Below are 7,743 nucleotides of genomic sequence, written 5' to 3'. Positions count from 1 at the left end.
GCCAACCACCGCCTCAGCCACCTCCCCAACTCCGGCGAACTCGAGCTCCGGTGCCGTCGATCCTCGGGAAACGTGCTGCTATAGTACCCTCTCAGATCCAGATCCAGATCTCGGGTTGACTTTTATCCCTCAAACCCTAACTAAATTGCCATGTTCATCGCATCGTAACTTTGCATCCGTAGCTCCGTTTTGGGCGTGTAGCATATCAAAATGTTCGTCTCAGAGAGCACGTCTTTTCATCTCATTGCATCATTTTCATTTGAGCTCATCTTGATGCCCGAAATGCTGTTGGAAGAGAGCTATTTGAGTTAATTGTCAGATCTGCTGCACCAAATAGCTATTTGTCATTTTTGTCATGTTTAATGTGTGCATGATATGCCCCTGAGCTCTACATGAGTTTTGTTATATGCTTTGCCATCTTTACAGAGGTGCTATCCATGTATTTTTGTGATATGTGTGCTGACTAGCACAAGCTTGCAAAGTAGTGCATTCGTTAATGCTAATTTCAGGGACTTAGAATTTCTCTAAGTCCTTGATCTGATTTTATCAATATGCCATATGTTTATGTTGTTTCCTAGTGATCCGTGCCTCTTTTGAGGATGATTAGTAAGGATGATTTGTTAATATTGCGGTTCTCTATCCATCCATGTCTTTGTTTGAATTTATGGATCACCCTAGCTTGAGTCAATCGAGCTCTACTTTTGCTATTTCGTGAATCTGGGCAGATTGTCTACTTGTTAGCGATTTTGTCGAGGATGTTGTTGTTGATCCGTGCATGCTATGTTGTTGTTCTTGCCATGTCTAGCTTATATAATGTGTATTCTTGATGGGTGTATGCTTAGATTGTCATGCCTTGCTCTATAGTGAGTGCATCGAGCTCATAAACATGCCTACTCGCTAAGATATTTGCATGCTCCAGTTTTTCACCAAGTCTGTGATCTGATTATGTTTTTGCCATGTTCACATGCTTGCAATTGTATTTTCTGATCCCTTTTGGCTCAAGGTCACTAAGGGACTTTTGTTAAGCTCTTTGAGTAGCTTCATGCCATGCTTTACTGTGCTATGATAAGTTCCTGTAGCATATAGTTTTCATGCTCCAAAGTGTGCTACCTATCTGAAATTCTAGACTAGTGTTAATTTCACTAAGTCTGAAATCTGTTTACCAATTGCACTTTTGCCATGCTTGTTTGAACCTGTTAGTGGATGAATTGGCCGTAGCTCAGTGTTCATCTTTTGTCAAGCATCATGAGTGGATCCCTGCCATGTATTTTTTTACCATGTTTGAGTGTTGTAGCATAATTATCTTGTTGCATCTAGATGGCTACTTGCTGTTTATCGCAGACCGGTGCCATATTTGTTTTGCTTGCCATTTCCAAACCGTGCATCCGATTCCGGCGATCCTTATATCGATTTCAACCGAAATCACCTCACCTTTCCAGTGGCACACTTGGATTTCCAAGTTGAGGCCAGGTTCATTCATTCCTTGTCAAATCTTGCATATGCATCACATATCGCATCCCGCATAGCATACCATGTTTGCATCATGTTGTTTGAGCTTTGCACGTGGTTGATTGTGTTCCTTTTGCTTGTTTGTCTTATTTGGGTAGATCTGGGAGACGAGTTCGCTAACGAGGAGCCCGTTGAGTTTGCTTTTGAGGATCCAGTCAACTCTGACAACTTTGCAGGCAAGATGATCATACCCTCGAAATCACTTCTATCTTTGCTTTGCTAGATGCTCGCTCTTTTGCTATGCCTATGCTACGATGCCTACCACTTGATTATCATGCCTCCCAAATTGCCATGTGAAACCTCTAACCCACCACGTCCTAGCAAACCGTTGATTGGCTATGTTACCGCTTTGCTCAGCCCCTCTTATTGTTGGGGAACGTAGCAGAAATTCAAAATTTTCCTACGCGTCACCAAGATCTATCTATGGAGAGACCAGCAACGAGTAGAAGGAGAGTGCATCTACATACCCTTGTAGATCGCTAAGCGGAAGCGTTCAAGTGAACAGGGTTGATGGAGTCGTACTCGTCGTGATTCAAATCACCGATGATCAAGTGCCGAACGGACGGCACCTCCGCGTTCAACACACGTACAGCCCGGTGACGTCTCCCACGCCTTGATCCAGCAAGGAGAGAGGGAGAGGTTGAGGAAGACTCCATCCAACAGTAGCAAAACGGCGTGGTGGTGGTGGAGGAGCGTGGCAATCCCGCAGGGCTTCGCCAAGCACCATGGGAGAAGAGGAGGAGGGAGAGGGGCAGGGCTGCACCAACGAGAGATCAAATCATGTGTTATGGGCAGCCCCATGCCTCAATATATATAGGGGGGAAGGGGGCTGCGCCCCCTTTAGGGTTTTCCCACCCCCTAGGGGCGGCGGCCAGCCCTAGATGGGTTTTGGGGTGCGGCCAAGAGGGGGGGAGGAGTCCATCCTCCCCAAGGCACCTCGGAGGTGCCTTCCCCCTTGAGGACTCTTCCCTCTAGGGTTCCCTAGGCGCATGGGCCTCTTGGGGCTGGTGCCCTTGGCCCATGTAGGCCAAGGCGCACCCCCTACAGCCCATGTGGCCCCCCCAGGGCAGGTGGCCCCACCTGGTGGGCCCCCGGGACCCTTCCGGTGGTCCCGGTACAATACCGATGACCCCGAAACTTGTCCCGATGGCCGAAACAGGACTTCCTATATATAAATCTTTACCTCCGGACCATTCCGGAACTCCTCGTGACATCCGGGATCTCATCCGGGACTCCGAACAACATTCGGTAACCACATACAAGCTTCCTTTATAACCCTAGCGTCATCGAACCTTAAGTGTGTAGACCCTACGGGTTCGGGAGACATGTAGACATGACCGAGACATTCTCCGGTCAATAACCAACAGCGGGATCTGGATACCCATGTTGGCTCCCACATGTTCCACGATGATCTCATCGGATGAACCACGATGTCAAGGACTCAATCGATCCCGTATTCAATTCCCTTTGTCTATCGGTATGTTACTTGCCCGAGATTCGATCGTCGGTATCCAATACCTTGTTCAATCTCGTTACCGGCAAGTCACTTTACTCGTTCCGTAACACATCATCCCGTGATCAACTCCTTGGTCACATTGCGCATATGATGATGTCCTACCGAGTGGGCCCAGAGATATCTCTCCGTTTACACGGAGTGACAAATCCCAATCTCGATCCGCATAAAACAATAGATACTTTCGGAGATACCTGTAGTGCACCTTTATAGTCACCCAGTTACGTTGTGACGTTTGATACACCCAAAGCACTTCTACGGTATCCAGGAGTTACACGATCTCATGGTCAAAGGAAGAGATACTTGACATTGGCAAAGCTCTAGCAAATGAACTACACGATCTTTTGTGCTAGTCTTAGGATTGGGTCTTGTCCATCACATCATTCTCCTAATGATGTGATCCCGTTATCAACGACATCCAATGTCCATAGCCAGGAAACCATGACTATCTGTTGATCACAACGAGCTAGTCAACTAGAGGCTCACTAGGGACATATTGTGGTCTATGTATTCACACGTGTATTACGATTTCCGAATAATACAGTTATAGCATGAATAAAAGACTATTATCATGAACAAAGAAATATAATAATACCACTTTTATTATTGCCTCTAGGGCATATTTCCAACAGTCTCCCACTTGCACTAGAGTCAATAATCTAGTTCACATCACCATGTGATTAACACTGACAGGTCACATCACCATGTGACCAACACCCAAAGAGTCTAGGGTTTGATCATGTTGCTTGTGAGAGAGGTTTTAGTCAACGGGTCTGAACCTTTCAGATCCGTGTGTGCTTTACAAATCTCTATGTCATCTCCTAGACGCAGCTACCACGCTCTATTTGGAGCCATTCCAAATAACTGTTCCACTTGGAGCTATTCTAAATTGTTGCCCCATTATACGTATCCGGTATCTCTACTTAGAGCTACCCGGATAGGTGTTAAGCTTGCATCGACGTAACCCTTTACGACGAACTCTTTTACCACCTCCATAACCGAGAAAATTCCTTAGTCCACTAGTTACTGAGGATAACTTTGACCGCTGTCCTATGATCCATTCATGGATCACTCTTGTACCCCTTGACTAACTCATGGCAAGGCACACTTTAGGTGCGGTACACAGCATAGCATACTGTAGAGCCTATGTCTTAAGCATAGGAGACGACCTTCGTCCCTTCTCTCTATTCTGCCATGGTCGAGCTTTAAGTATTAACTTCGTACCTCACAACTCAGGCAAGAACTTCTTCTTTGTCTGATCCATCTTGAACACCTTCAAGATCATGTCAAGGTATGTGCTCATTTGAAAGTACCATTAAGCGTTTTGATCCATCCTTATAGATCTTGATGCTCAACGTACAAATAGCTTAATCCAGGTTTTCCATTGAAAAACACTTTTCAAATAACCCTATATGCTTTCCAGAAATTCTACGTCATTTCTGATTAACAATATGTCAACAACATATACTCATCAGAAATTCTATAGTGCTCCCACTCACTTATTTGGAAATACCAGTTTCTCATAAACTTTGTATAAACCCAAAATCTTTGATCATCATCAAAGCATACATTCCAACTCCGAGATGCTCACTCCAGTCCTTAGAAGGATTGCTGGAGCTTTGCATATTTATTAGCATCTTTCAGGATTGACAAAACCTTCCGGTTGTATCACATACAACCTTTCCTCAAGAAAATCGTCGAGGAAACAATGTTTTGACATCCTATCTGCAAGATTTCATAAATCATGCAGTAACTGCTAATCCAATTCCAACAGACTCTTAGCATCGCTACGAGTGAGAAGATCTCACCGTAGTCAACTCCTTGAACTTGTCAGAAAACATCTTAACGACAAGTCGAGCTTTCTTAATGGTGACATTTACCATCATTGTCTGTCTTCCCTTTTAAAATCCATCTGTACTCAACAGCCTTACGACCATCAAGTAGTTCTTCCAAAGTCATGGATCCGTTCTCGGATTTTATGGCCTCGAGCCATTTATCGGAATCCGGGCCCACCATCGCTTCTCCATAGCTCGTAGGTTCATTGTTGTCCAGCAACATGACTTCCAAGACAGGATTACGTACCACTCTCAAGTAGTACGCATCCTTGTCATCCTACGAGGTTTGGGAGTGACTTGATCTGAAGTTTCATGATCATTATCATAAGCTTCCACTTCAATTGGTGTAGGTGCCACGGGAACAACTTCCTGTGCCCTGCTACACACTGGTTGAAGTGATGGTTCAATAACCTCATCAAGTCTCCACCATCCTCCCACTCAATTCTTTCGAGAGAAACCTTTCCTCGAGAAAGGACCTGATTCAAGAAACAATCCTTTATTGCTTTTGTATCTGAGACAGGAGGTATACCCAACTGTTTTGGGTGTCCTATGAAGATGCATTTATCCGCTTTGGGTTCTAGCTTATCAGCCTGAAACTTTTTCACATAAGCGTCGTAGCCCCAAACTTTTAAGAAATGACAACTTAGGTTTCTCTAAACCATAATTCATATGGTGTCATCTCAACGGAATTACGTGGTGCCCTATTTAAAGTGAATGTGGTTGTCTCTAATGCCTAACCCATGAACGATAGTGGTAATTCGATAAGAGACATCATGGTACGCACCATATCCAATAGGGTGCAACTATGATGTTCGGACACACCATCACACTATGGTGTTCCAGGCGGTATTAATTGCGAAACAATTTCCACAATGTCTTAGTTGTGTGCCAAAACTCGTAACTCAGATATTCATCTCTTATGATCGTATCATAGACATTTTATCCTCTTGTCACAATGATCTTCTACTTCACTCTGAAATTACTTGAACCATTCAATAATTCAGACTTGTGTTTCATCAAGTAAATATTCTCAACATCTACTCGAATCATCTGTGAAGTAAGAACATAACGATATTCACTGCATGCCTCAGCACTTATTGGACTGCACACATCAAAATGTGTTAGTTCCAACAAGTTGCTATCTTGTTCCATCTTATTGAAACCGAGGCTTTTCAGTCATCTTGCCTATGTGGTATGATTTGCATATCTCAAGTGATTCAAAATCAAGTGAGTCCGAACGGTCCATTTGCATGGAGTTTCTTCATGCATATATACCAATAGACATGGTTCGCATGTCTCAAACTTTTCAAAAATGAGTGAGTCCAAAGATCCATCAACATGGAGCTTCTTCATGCATTTTATACCGATATGACTTACGTGGCAGTGCCACAAATAGGTGGTACTATCATTACTATCTTTTGGCATGAACATGTGTATCACTACGATCGAGATTTCAATGAACCATTCATTTTAGGTGCAAGACCATTGAAGGTATTATTCAAATAAATAGAGTAACCATTATTCTCTTTAAATGAATAACCGTATTGCGATAGACATAATCCAATCATGTCTATGCTCAACGCAAACACCAAATCTCGATGGTAGAGGGAGCGTGCGATGCTTGATCATATCAACATTGGAAACACTTCCAACACATATCGTCAGCTCACCTTTAGCTAGTCTCCGTTTATGCCGTAGCTTTTATTTCGAGTTACTAACACTTAGCAACCGAACCGGTATCTTATACCCTGGTGCTACTAGGAGTACTAGTAAAGTACACATTAACATAATGTATATCCAATATACTTCTATCGACCTTGCCAGCCTTCTCATCTACCAAGTATCTAGGGTAGTTCTGCTCTAGTGACTGTTCCCCTTATTACAGAAGCACTTAGTCTCGGGTTTGGGTTCAACCTTGGGTTTCTTCACTAGAGCAGCAACTGATTTGCCATTTCATGAAGTGTCCCTTTCTTGCCCTTGCCCTTCTTGAAACTAGTGGTTTCACCAACCATCAACAATTGATGCTCCTTCTTGATTTCTACTTTCGCGGTGTCAAACATCGTGAATACCTCAAGGATTATCTTATTTATCCCTGATATGTTATAGTTCATCACGAAGCTCTAGCAGCTCGGTGGCAATGACTTTGGAGAAACATCACTATCTCATTTGGAAGATCAACTCCCACTCAATTCAAGTGATTGTTGCACTCAGACAATCTGAGCACAAGCTCAACGATTGAGCTTTTCTCCCTTAGTTTGTAGGCTAAGAAAATTGTCGGAGGTCTTATACCTCTTGACGTGGGCACGAGCCTCAAATCCAAATTTCAGCCCTCGAAACATCTCATATGTTCCGCGATGTTTCGAAAACGTCTTTGGTGCCTCTACTTAAACCATTTAACTGAACTATCACGTAGTTATCAAAACGTGTATGTTCGATGTTCGAAACATCCACAAACGACGTTTGGGGTTCAGCACACTGAGTAGTGCATTCAGGACATAAGCTTTCTACTGTTCGCATAATCGCTACTATCACCTTTCAACTATATTTTCTCTAGGAACATATCTAAAACAGTAGAACTAAAGCGCGAGCTACGACATAATTTGCAAAAGGTCTTTTGACTATGTTCAGGATAATTAAGTTCATCTTATGAACTCCCACTCAGATAGACATCCCTCTGGTCATCTAAGTGATTACATGATCCGAGTCAACTAGGCCGTGTCCGATCATCACGTGAGACGGACTAGTCATCATCGGTGAACATCTTCATGTTGATCGTATCTACTATACGACTCATGCTCGACCTTTCGGCCTCCGTGTTCCGAGGCCATGTCTGCACATGCTAGGCTCGTCAAGTTAACCCTAAGTGTTTTCGCTGTGTAAAACTGT

This window comes from Triticum aestivum, chromosome 7A (genome assembly GCF_018294505.1).
Source record: "Triticum aestivum cultivar Chinese Spring chromosome 7A, IWGSC CS RefSeq v2.1, whole genome shotgun sequence".
NCBI classification, from domain to species: Eukaryota; Viridiplantae; Streptophyta; class Magnoliopsida; order Poales; family Poaceae; genus Triticum; species Triticum aestivum.
The sequence above is the reverse complement of the archived record's forward strand: the minus strand, read 5'-3'. Positions refer to the sequence as shown.